This window comes from Mauremys mutica, chromosome 7 (genome assembly GCF_020497125.1).
Source record: "Mauremys mutica isolate MM-2020 ecotype Southern chromosome 7, ASM2049712v1, whole genome shotgun sequence".
Classification (NCBI taxonomy): Eukaryota; Metazoa; Chordata; order Testudines; family Geoemydidae; genus Mauremys; species Mauremys mutica.
In genome coordinates, this window is record NC_059078.1 from 12343410 (window position 1) to 12355893 (window position 12484).

Here is a 12484-nt window from a genome sequence, read left to right on the forward strand (position 1 = left end):
TTATGGCCCGGTGACGGAGAGAAGGCTGTGGCTACAGGAGAGGGCAGGGCTATGATAGCAAAAGTGAAGGGGCTTGGGGAAGCCAAGTAAAGGGTTTGGGGGCTGGGTTTGTGGAGGGTTGAGGAGGAGAGTAGGGAGCTGAGAGTAGCAAAGCTTTTGATACGGTCTCCCACCGTATACTTGCCAGCAAGTTAAAGAACTATGGATTGGATGAATGGACTATAAGGTGGATAGAAAGCTGGCTAGATCGTCAGGCTCAATGGGTAGAGATCAACGGCTCAATGCCTAGTTGGCAGCCGGTATCAAGCAGAATGCCCCAGGGGTCTCTCCTGGGGCTGGTTTTTGTTCAACATCTTCATTAATGATCTGGATGATGGGGTGGATTGCACCCTCAGCAAGTTTGCGGATGACACTAGGTTGGGTGCAGAGGTAGATACGCTAGAGGGTAGGGATGGGGTCCAGAGTTACCCATGCAAATTGGAGGATTGGGCCAAAAGAAATCTGATGAGGTTCAACAAGGGCAAGTGCGGAGTCCTGCAATTGGGTCGGAAGAATCCCATGCACTACTACAGGCTGGGGACTGAATAACTAAGCAGCAGTTCTGCAGAAAGGGACCTGGGGATTACAGTAGACAAAAAGCTGGATATGAGTCAACAGTGTGCCCTTGTTGCCAAGAATTCTAATAGCAAATTGGGCTGCATTAGTAGGAATATTGCCCGCAGATAGAGGGAAGTGATTATTCCCTTCTATTAGGCACTTGTGGGGCCACATCTGGAGTATTGTGTCCAGTTTTGGGCCGCCCACTACAGAAAGGATGTGAACAAATTGGAGAGATTCCAGCGGAGGGCAATGAAAATTATTACAGGGCTGGGGCACATGACTTATGAGGAGAGGCTGAGGGAACTGGGCTTATGTAATCAGTAGAAGAGAAGAGTGAGGGGGGATTTGGTAGCAGCCTTCAACTACAGAAGCGGGGTTCCAAAGAGGATGGAGCTAGGGTGTTCTCAGTGGTGGCAGATGACAGAACAAGGAGCAATCATCTCAAGTTGCAGTGGGAAACATCTAGGTTTGATATTAGGAAAAACAATTTCATAAGGAGGTTGGTGAAGCACTTGAATGGGTTACCTAGGGAGGTGGTGGAATCTCCACCCTTAAGAGGTTTTTAAGACCCGGCTTGACAACGCCCTGGCTGGGATGATTTCGTTGGGGTTTGTCCTGCCTTGAGCAGGGGATTGGACTAGATGACCTCCTGAGGTCTCTTCCAATCCTAATCTTCTATGATTCTAATACAAAATCAATATTGCTGTTGCATAGTTACAAGATTTTTTAATAAATCAGTTTATGTATCTTTGTTTCACTAAGTAGATTGATCTTTTTGAGTCTTTCAGTATAAGGCATGTGTTCCGATCCTTTGTGTTCCTCATTTTTATGTGTTTTCTCTGAACCAACTTCAATTTTTTAAACATCCTTCTTGAACTGTGGACACCAGAACTAGACACAGTATTCCAGCAACAGTTGCATCTGTGCCAATACAAAGGTAATATACCTCTCTAGTCCTACTGGATATTCCCGTTTATACATCCAAGGACTTCACAAGTCCCTTTGTCTGCAATTTCGCACTGAGAGCCCATGCTCAGCTGATTACCCATAATGACCCCAAGTCTTTTCAGAGTTATTGCTTCTTAGGATAGAAGCCTCCATTCTGTAAGTATGGCAACGTTCTTTATTCTGAGGTGTATGGTTGTACATTTGGCATATTGCTTATTTGCACACAGTTTACTAAACAATCCAGATTGCCCTGGATTAGTGACCCATCTTCTCAATTATGTACCACTTTTCCAATCTTTGTGTCATCTGCTGTAACGGTTTTATGTTTTCACCAGATTATTGATAGAAATGTTAAATAATTAATGGCCGCAAACCAATTTCTGTGGGACCCCACTAAAAATTGCTGAGTGGCAGATTCAGAACCTGTATCAGGACTAACAGGTGTAATTTCCGGCACAGGCACATCATTTGGCGTGTTATTTTCAGCCTCTCCAGTATTTGCTATATTTTGTTAATTTAGCTTTAAGGGGTTTCTCTGGGCTCCAATAATATCAATTTAGAGTTGCATTTTTGGTAAAATCTCCTGGGTAAAGAATTGGAAATATACTTGACTTTTTGCTAAATGTTTCCCAATTATTGTCAGAGATATTCATAGTTCTTCTTCCTATTTCTCTGGAGTCTAAGGTTCAAAGGGCTCTGAAAAGAGCTAAGCCATTTATATGTGTTCTTTGCTATATGAGAATTGCCAATACTTTTTTTTTAAAGTAATACTTTATTGGCAAGCAAGTTACTGTGCGCTATTGATTTCCTGCTTTAACTTCACATGACTGTTGATACATTGGACTGCATGACAAAGACATTTCATAATTATGATATAGATTTTGAAGGCTGCCAGTTTCCTGAATATCATTAGGTCTTTTTTTTTTCTATATCTTTATCTACCCAGTAGTCTTTGCAAGTGATCTGAAATTTAATTGGAAAGTGTGGATTGTTCCAGGTAGTAGCTAACAGCAAGTTGTCTAGATTGAATTTAGCTGTGTTCTTGACATCCTGGATATGGAGGTCAGGGAAAGTAGACATGTGAATGCAAGAGCTCCAAATGGTTCAGTCAACATCCTATCTATTCTTATCCAAACTGGGATATAGCTAGTTTTAAAAAAAATCAAGCCACTTTGTGAGAGAGTAGGTGCAGAAAGCTAAATGGTACAGGTTTCAGAGTAGCAGCCGTGTTAGTCTGTATCCACAAAAGAACAGGTACTCCTGTTATAAATTGTATAGGTGATCACATTTGTCCAGACAGCTATGTTTTATTTTTTTGTTTTTATTTATTTTATTTTCTTCTTCACACCTTATGAGATCAGTGAGGTTGTTTAATTTCCTATAGAAAAACAAACTAATAATTATCTTGATCAGTTGTCTGTAATACTTAGCGGGGGTCTTCACTGGTATTAATTCTAGGTTATATGTTCCTTTTTTACAGTTGTGACCCTACTCAGTATTGACAGTGATAGCTGAAACCATCTTTGCATATTGGTTTTGTATTATGATGGGATCCAAATTCAAGTAATTCTGAGTGGAATGTTGTGCTCACACTTTTTCTCCCAAATATATAATTGTTTTGTGTATATTGAAGGGTAGACATGAGTATTGTATGGTATAAGTCTGGCTTTTGGATGTATCTGTTCATTATGAATTATTCCAGTTTAGAAGGAATCCCAAATATAGAGGAAAATGGATCATTTGAAGCCAATAAAAGTGAAATTAAAGAGCCTGCATTATCTGGTAGAAGGAAAATATCTTTTCAGAGACTGATCTTAAATTATGTTTATTGACAGAGATGCCTTTAATTTTTGGCTGCTGTCTTATTCACAAGGGTGTTATCATAATACCAATCATTAAGACTGGTGCAAATGGGGAAAGTTTTCTACGCATGTTAAGAAGACTGGACTGAATCCAAATTTTCTTAGCACTTAAATTGAATAATATTGTTTGATCCTGTCAAAGGCCTCGTCAGCATCAAGAAACAAAGCTATAGCTGGAGGCTGGGATTTTCAAAGGGCCTAAAGGAAAAAAGCACCCAAATCCTTGAAATTCAATTGGAGTTGAAAGCCTAATCGCCTTGGGCCCCTGTGAATCTCATCCAGAATTCCTAAACATTGTACCTAGTCTATTAAATATTTTTCATGTGTTGCCCTTTGGTAGCCTTTGTTTTACAATCCCCACCTGGAAACCACATATAAGTATAGGAGTAACCTCAATAAGTTTTGTCCCTTATAATTTGTCTGGTGTCTAACCTTCCAAGTTCAGGAGGAAGATGTGTTGTAAATCTCCATAGCTCTCCCCTTTTTATCTTTCATATAAGTAAGATCAATGCCATACTCATGTCATGAGACAGGATTCCTTTTCGATAAATGTCCTTGATCACTTTTTTTAGGATTAGTACCAGCTGTGCTTGGAATGTTTTAGCAAAGGCAGCTCCAAAGGCACTTTCACCTGGAACTTTTCCTGCACTGTGCTCCCGTACAGCATTCTCAGTCTCCTGGAATGGTTTAAACCTGTCCAGCAGATGCATCTGATCTTCCTGAGACGGCGTGTTGACCTCAAGTTTATTCATGGGGTTCAAACCTCCATATAACTCAGTTTGTAAGTGCTATTAATTAAATGGTTAAAAATGGTAAGAAATTGATGGATGTTTTAACTATGGTGGTTTGAAAACTGTTAATCACTGGGAAGGCCAGGTAATAATCAGTGTTTGAGTATTTCTGTTCTCTTGTTGGAAATGGGAGCACTAGTTATAGACTGTAGCCATACCACCTGAAGTTGTCTTGTTTCACCCACAAAGCATCATTTGGCTGGATCATTACTTGTAAGGAGGAAGACCCTTACAAGGGAAGCGACATTGAAGGTATAATAGTTGCCCTAGTTCCCCAGTGTGATGCTGCCTTGGATAAGACTTTTAAACAAGGTTCTGACTTCATGTGGTTATGACATATCCAAGGGCACTTTTTCCACAAGATAAAGAGCTCTTGTGCCTTAAACCACATCAGGGAATCTGGCTACCTTCTGACTATGTACAATTCCCTGGTATTGCCGGTTAGAGAAAAGAAAAAAGAGAGAAAACGAAGAACTCCTTACCTAGTCTTGTGGTACTATTAGTGTTTTCGCCTGAAAGGTGGCTGCACTTCTGTGGTGGTTGAAGAAGCAGTGTTAAATTTTTGCTCCAGTGTGTACAGTTTATAAAGCTCTTAGGAATTTATTTTAATGTAAGATCATTCTGCAAGTTTCATAAGGGAACACCTCTATTCAGAACTCCGCCTCTTATCTTTACTGTACAGGGATTGTATTTTAACTTTCAAGTACATTTTCCCTACATCCAGGTTGTGCTTTTTTTTTTTAAAAAGTGAAATTCATCTAGGGCCAGATTCAGTTCCTATTACTGTCAATGGAGTTTTTCCATTTACTTCATTGTAAGTTGGATCAGGGCTCCTGAAAATGCCATATGATATTAATAATCATTGTTCAACTTAGGGCTTTATCAAATCGTGTATCATCTGATAAAGTGTTTAAGATATAACAGTCAGATGTATGCTTTTGAAATAAGCAACGTTTCTCAACAGGAATCTTACAGGTACAAAATATTATTCAATAGTATTTATCAATTTATATTTATTATTCTCCATGCTGCTGTATTATGAAACCCTGAAATATTAGCCTCAATGTTCTTTTGAGGTTTCAGAATAGGATAGTAAACGAATTCATCTTGGCTGTTTCTACCATATTAGTAGTAGTAACAGTATTTTACATTTTAAATTGCATTTTAAGTGCTACATTTTAAGCCTTGTAGCTTTATTTATTATGCTTTGCTTTCAGATGCTAATTTTGGATATTTTGCATTCTAACCAGCAAGGAGTGAGTGAACTATAATTTTAATTATCTGTTCTCAGCCATGTAATGATAGTAAAATTTGGATCTGAAAGGAGTGTTCTCAGATTGATCTAACTGGCCTGATCACTATGAAAAAGTGCTGTACTTAACTGGCCTTCTGAACTAGAATCTTACTATCAAACAATATGAAATGCCAATATTATGTGAAAATGCTGAATCTAACACTATATTTATGCAAATGCATCACATTAGCAAAATACCAGTTTAGTGTTCTGATTTCAATATGACAGTATTACTTGGCCATCGCATTACAGGTTTTGTATTCTATTGGTAGTATTCACACTGCTGTTTTTTGAAGGGTATGAAAGCTTTTTTGGGAAAGGAGGGAGTCTGTAGTTTAGTTGTCCAAATTGGTTTCAGAATGGAATCACATAAGGATACAGTATTGGGGTAATTCTGTTTTTTTACATTGCAGAAAAAAACCTGCCTGATTCCTCTGAAGTTATAAAGTGGCAACAGAGACTTTTTCAGATTGTGTGTGTGTGTGTTTTCAACTTGTGTTATTCCATAATGGCTTTACTTTATAAAGTGAACTTGGCCCATTCAGAGACATATGAATAGGCACACTCTGTTCTGGCACACGGTTGCCAGGAATCTCTATTTCCATATCAAACCCTTGGTTCTGTAGTTCCATGCTAAAAGCTGGCAAACACCAACTAGATAACTGGGCAATGCACCAAAAGGAGAAGGACTCTAGGGTGGAGGGACTAACTACACTGAGGCAGCAAGTCTACCCTTTCAACACATGCATGTACTTGGAACTCATACTGTGGAGTTACTGTACCGTACAATTTTGTATTGAAGTGTTTTGTTGGGAATGTCACTATTACTCAGTACAAGCTTCCCACTTCTACCCTCCAGAATGTTAAAGGTCTCACTTAACCCCCCTCAAAAGCAAGTAATGTAATGTACTGTAAATTACAACCAGAGACTTTGTATTAATGGAGAGAAGAGCCTTACAGACAATTCTGGTGCCATGACCAAGTTCTCTGAGAAAATGAATTTTACTTGAGATATGTCTTCTAAGTAAGGGGATACCATCAGCTTAAAAGTCACACTTCTTTCTACCTGCTATTGTTACAAGTGACACCTAGAATCACTGTAACTGGAAGAGATGACAAAAACAAATATTTGTTTCTTTTTCATAAATAACTTTATTCATTGTGCAACTCTTTATGCAATTTCATTTAGCCAACTTCACTGTTTCCCTTATATTAATTAACCTTTGCCTCTATTGTTTGTGTGTGTTTTCAATAAGAGATTAAACGTTTTTAAAAGTAGGAAAATGTGACTGTAAAATCACAAAAAATTGGCAACTGGACTCAAGTAGGTGTAGTATCACCTGAAACTACTTTTAATTCATTTTAAAATTGACTAGATTCAAGTTGATTGTGTCCCTATCAGTACAAATCCAATTTTTTTGAATCAAAGTCAATAGCAGGACTAGAACTTACATTTCTTAGCTTCCCTGAAGGAGCACCAGATTTGTCAGACAGATCAGATCATTGGTCTATCTACAGTAGCAAAACCCTCTTGTTCTGCACCTAGTCAATTGTGCAGTCTTGTACTCTGGGGTTTAAAGAAAAAAAATCTTTCATGACCCCCTCAAGTAATCAATTTATGCCCTGAAGCATGAGATTTGATTACCCTCGTTATTGTCTTAGCTTGCATGGCTACAAATGTTATTAGCAGTCATAAAATTATCTGGCCTTTAGAAAAACACAATAGTTTTAAAAAGCCACAGCATTTGACTTAATGACCTCTGAAGACTGAATTCCAAGGGTTAATTGTAAATGTGTGAAATGCCTTGTCCTTCTATTTGGTTTAAATTTGCTGCCCTCTAATCTCATTGACTTTCCCCTTGTTCTTATTATGAAGCAGGAAGTAAGCAGTTTTCATTATGCCCCTACTGTAACTTTCACTATGCCAGTCAAGACCCTTAAAGCGTTCTGCCTTTCAAAGATAAAGGTGAGTGCTTTATATTAGTACACATATTTATTTTTAAAAGGAACTCATAAAATATGCAGCAGTCATCACCTTGCCCTCTTTGCTCTATGTTGTATCTGTTTCCCTGTTCCTTTATCTGTGCTTTTCCTTTTAAGATTAAAAGCTCTTAGGGACTGGGGATGTGTCTTCATATGTGTTTACAGACTTCCTAGAAGATTTTGAGTGCTTCTGTAATATTTTTAATAAGAGCAATAATCATCATTTGAATTGGTATAATGGCTACAATTGAACTGCGCTTCATTGGTTACTCTCAAAATTCTGTAATTCATGTGACACTCTGAAATGCTGGGCTGAAATACAACTGCCAGAAAAAAAAGTCATTCTCATAAAATGTTTATAGGCATGATGTTACTTAAGCCAACTGATCAACTTCTCCATCACCACTATGTGTTTCTCAGAAATGTTGCTTTGGGGAGTAATACTTCTAGGAATTACATCAAATTGTGGCTATGTTATCAGTAACAAAATGCATTCAGCTGTTGGTGTTCCTACCTACTCATATACCTAAATATTTCTGAGATTGTTTGCGCACAGAAATACATAATCTTTCTTAACAACTATACATGATAGTTGTGCATGTATTGACAATTATGGGCAGAATGATTCTTCCTCCAAAGAAGACATTATCCAGCTGCTCTCTTATCTCAAGTACTGAGCACTCATACTGGGAGCTTGAAGATCCAGGTTCTAACCTCTGACCCTCATATATGACTTTGAAAATGGCCTTTTTGAATGATAACTTATTACATGAAAGTAATAGCTATTTTTTAAAATAAAGTCAGATATAGCTCGACTCCCTTTGGTGAAACCTTGAGCTAAATTACCCAACCTTTTATTCTGGCATTTGATTTGGGAAGACAATACTTATTTAATGTGTACTGTATTTTTAAAATGCAATCAATGGGCAAAAATTCAGCACCTGTGAAAATCAAGCCACTTTCATGTAGGTGTTTATTATGAATGTAAGAGCCTATATTTAGGCACCTGGTTTTGAGAGATTTGGCCAATGTTCCTATCTGTGTGTCTCTAGCCAAATGGATAATATTTTGAGGCACATCTTTTATTTTCAGGCAAGCAATTCAGGGAGAGAGGAACCATCTGTTTAGAAGTACCCATGTTACTGAACTGTCTTTGTTTTTTTCCCATATTAAGAATGATTTGAGTGCATGTAACACTTGGTCATTTTCATTATCTGCTGAAGTCTGAAGGATGATGGAATACATCTATTTAAACCACATTTAAGAGAAACTGTGGCCTCCAGATAGAAAAGTTTTTCACTAGTGTCTTATCTTAGTATTAATAACATACTTTGCATTATAATTGTAAGCCAATTATTTATTTAGCTGAAGTATTCTTGATTGTTTTACATCTATCTGGGTTTTTTTTTCCTCTACAGGCAAGGGAAACATAGGCTGAAACTCAAAAAAATGAGCAAAGGAGTCAGTCTTGTCAGTGAAACTGTGAGTTAACACAGCAATGCTGGGGCTAGATTAACCAGCCGTGCAGATGAAGCTCTGAGAAGTCAGGGAATCAGCCCACTCCTGGCTTCTGCTGTGTATATGAGGAAATGGCTGATAATGAGTATAGTCTGCTATTTGACTCCAGTGGTGATACTGGGCCTTGTGGATTCACAGTGCATTCCTCATTAAGGGCCCTAACACTGATAGGAGATTGCTTTACTGATATCTCCATTATCCATTCACATTAGTTTGTGGAGGTTTCTTGTGCATAAAGGTGTGAAGACCCATTGCATGAGTTCTCAGCTGCTTTAGAGAGCAGTGCCATGTAAATGCAGCACTTTTTTTCCCCCACTGTGTTTGGACTAAATATACCCACAATCAGCAAATAGACTTAGGCTTTAGCTGTGATGGTTGGATCCAGTGTCCACTTTAAACAGGAGTTTTTCCATTGACTATTTTGCTGGGCTTTGGGCTTTATTTGCAGATAAATCTACGAATTCAATATTGTGACTTTTACAAGCAACCAAAACTTCACTCCCTTGCACAGAGGTAGGTTATCCCCCTCTGCATTTGGTTGTACATTTCAGCAACCTTATACTCACAAATTGGCTGAGTTACAGTTATTGAGAAAATTCTGTCTGTATATTGGTTGATTTTACGTGATTGAAATGTAAACCATAGCACTGACTCACTATAGATTTTTCCATTCAGTTTCCTTATCCAGAACAAATATATTAAATTATACTACCATCTTTCTTATTAGCTTGCAGAATTTCTCTCTCCTACTACCTCATTTGCTTTATAACATCTTTTCCTAAGCCTAATGTGCCATTTTATTCACTTCCTTTCCAAAAATAATCTCACCTAAACAATTTTGCCTGAGGTGGACAACAATGGTTCCCTGGTACATCAACACTTTCTAATTGTTACTATTTTAAAAATCTGTAACCCCAGTGGTAATAATCCCCATGAGTGCTAGCCCTCCACTCAGTCTGGTTTTATGGTTTAATGTGTGTTTATAATCATTTTTGTTCATCACATCAGACCAAGCTCAGGGAGGAAAAAATGGAAAGGTCACATTTCCAAGGCAATAGCGAAGTAGGAAACTGTAAAGAGAAGTCTAAGCACTCACAAAATCCCCTCCCCTCTTTCCTGGGTAAAATCTTTTAAGAACATGGCTGGCGGACTGGTGGTAGTTTGTCTTCACCTGCCTGCCTAACACAGGGGAAAATTCAATGTTACTCTATGGAATAAACAGGTTATTCAAGGAAAATACACAAAGGTAAAAGCCAACCTTTCCACTCCTTCAATATGTTCCAGAGATTTCAAATGCTCACTAATTCAAAAGGAGTTAATTTGGCTAGGTGGGGGGAAAGAAAGCTGGAGAAAAACGATGTGTAAGGAGTCTCAAATGATGTGGGATTAATTAACTTTCAGAACACTCTAATTTAACGAATCTGCTATGATAATAATTGCTTACAACACCTGCCTTGTATGGGGAGGGTATAAAGTTTTGTCTCTGGTGGAAAAGGGAGAGGTCTGATTTAGATGCAAGAAAAGAGTCTGGTGTTATATTTAGTCTCATTGATTTAATTAACTTAGGTAGTGGGCTCTCCACCGCCTCCCTTGGCAGTTCAGTCCATTATTTGAAGAGTCTTGCCCGTTGATTTGTCGTGTCTCCCCCCCCCCTTCAGCCATTATTTTCCTTTTCTTGATTTTGCCCCTTTTCTTCCAGTTACATGCAAACTGCGGTTTTCGGTTGTGCCATCCATGGGTACAGTTATTGAAGAGGACCGAACCACTTGGGGTCAAGGATTGTGTCCTCTGGTGGTGGTCTCCGAGGCACCGCATCTCAGGGGCTTCTGAAGCTGGGCCCTTAACATAGGTCCCTTGTTGTAGCTTTCAGCTCTTGGCCCCTGATTACCAGAGGGGTCCTCGGGCATCTCCAGCCCTGTGCCCCTCCTCAGCCACGCTCCCTGGGACAGGGGTGCTGGGGGTACTGCCGCATCCCTGGCCGGACTAGTCATAGCAGACACCGAATGGGTGGGCTCCAGCGGCAGCCCCCTCACTGTAGAAACGGTGCCAGCCCCCGGGGAGTTTGGGCTCGCTGTTCCCCGCTCTCCCAAGCCTCCAGGGAGGAGGAGGAGGAGGAAGTGGAAAGTGTGAACATGCTGGGACGGCACCCTGCGCTCCTCGCCCTCGGGCAGCTGGGGAGGGATCCCGGCACTTAGCCACAGCCCGCCGGGAGAGAGGGGTGAGCCTCAGCCAGGGGGGAGAGGCACCCAGCGCTGGAGCCAGGGGACCCACGGTACGGCTCGCTCCCCACCTCCAGGGGCTGCCCTCCCGCGGCTCAGCCCGGCCGCTGATCCGGATCGCCGCGGCCCGAGGGAGCGGCTGCATCAGGTGGGGAGCTCCCCACCTGCCTTAGAGGGGGGGCTCCGCCTGCCTTGCAAACTGCTCCCCGCCTTGCAGCTGACTCGGCTGGAGGGGAGGAATTTGCCCCCCTCCCCGCCGGCTTTTGCTTCGCGGAGGCTGCCCCGGATCCCTCTTGGGAGGAAGGCAACAGCTTCCCGCGGCGGGAGCGGGGCGTGCGCCGGGGAGCTGCGGGCTGCCGGTGCGGGCGGTGGGGAGCGGGAGCGGCCGGGCCAGCCCCGGTGTGTGTGTGTGTGTGTGTGTGTGAGCGCGAAGCCGGGGGAGATTTGGGCGGTGTAGGGGCTCGTTGCCATGGCTCCCGGGAAGCTCCGCCGAAGGAGATATTGATGCCGGTCACGGAGGGAGCCTTCTTCCTTTCAGCGCCTTTCCCCGGTTTTGGGAGGCGAAGTGATTAATTCGGAGCGCTGGGACCGGGGGAGCTGCTGCCCGCGAACCGCAGCCCCAGCCGGGCGCTTCTCCCTTTCCCCTGCCAACTCCGGGCGCTTCCCGGCCAGCGCCGCGACCCTCCCCGAGGCGGACCCGGCGAGCCCAGGTACTGGCTGGGCAGGGGTGGGGCTGGGCGCGGGGGGAAGGTGGGACGCGGGGTGGGGGCATTTTTCTTTGACAGGAGGTTGCGGGCAGTTGGTTTCTTTCTGGCGAAGAAGCCGATCTGCCCGGGGAACCATCAGGTCCGATGGGGGGATGCTGAGGCAGGGGGTTTAAAGCGCTCGGAAAGCAGCTGATTGCTCTGAAACATCGTGTGTGTGTGTGTGTGTGTTAAACCGGGGCTCCCTGCAACGGAGCGGCTGGGCTGGGGTTAAACCCCAGCCGCGGCGTAGCTTGATTAGCGGGATGCAAACGCTTTAACGCTCGCTGGAGCCTTGGAAAGTACCAAGGGGACTCAGCTCAGTACCGCTGTGCGAGGGAGCTGGGTTGGCAGGTCTTAGTTGGGCTTTGGACTCTTTTTTGCTCTTTGGCTTCGCTTCACAGTGGCTCTAGGACAGAGATCGTCACCTCGCACGTTGTGGGGAGCAAGACACCAATTACGCATTTTCTGAGTCAGAGGCCTTTTGAGATGGTCTGTCCTTATTGTCCAGGCACTTTTGATGCAG

The 12484-nt window shown here is 42.0% G+C and overlaps 1 protein-coding gene across 4 annotated transcripts in view; it reads left to right on the forward strand.

Annotated features, from left to right (window-relative positions):
• The first annotated feature begins 11656 nt into the window (after positions 1-11656).
• Positions 11657-12484, forward strand: part of CHL1 (cell adhesion molecule L1 like) — a 189096-nt gene continuing 188268 nt past the window's right edge. For 2 of the 4 annotated variants that reach the window (XM_045025896.1, XM_045025898.1), the window contains exon 1: positions 11657-11925. The gene's annotated coding sequence lies outside the window, so the exon portion shown is untranslated. The remainder of the gene's footprint in view (positions 11926-12484) is intronic. The other 2 variants (XM_045025899.1, XM_045025900.1) reach the window with 1 other exon arrangement.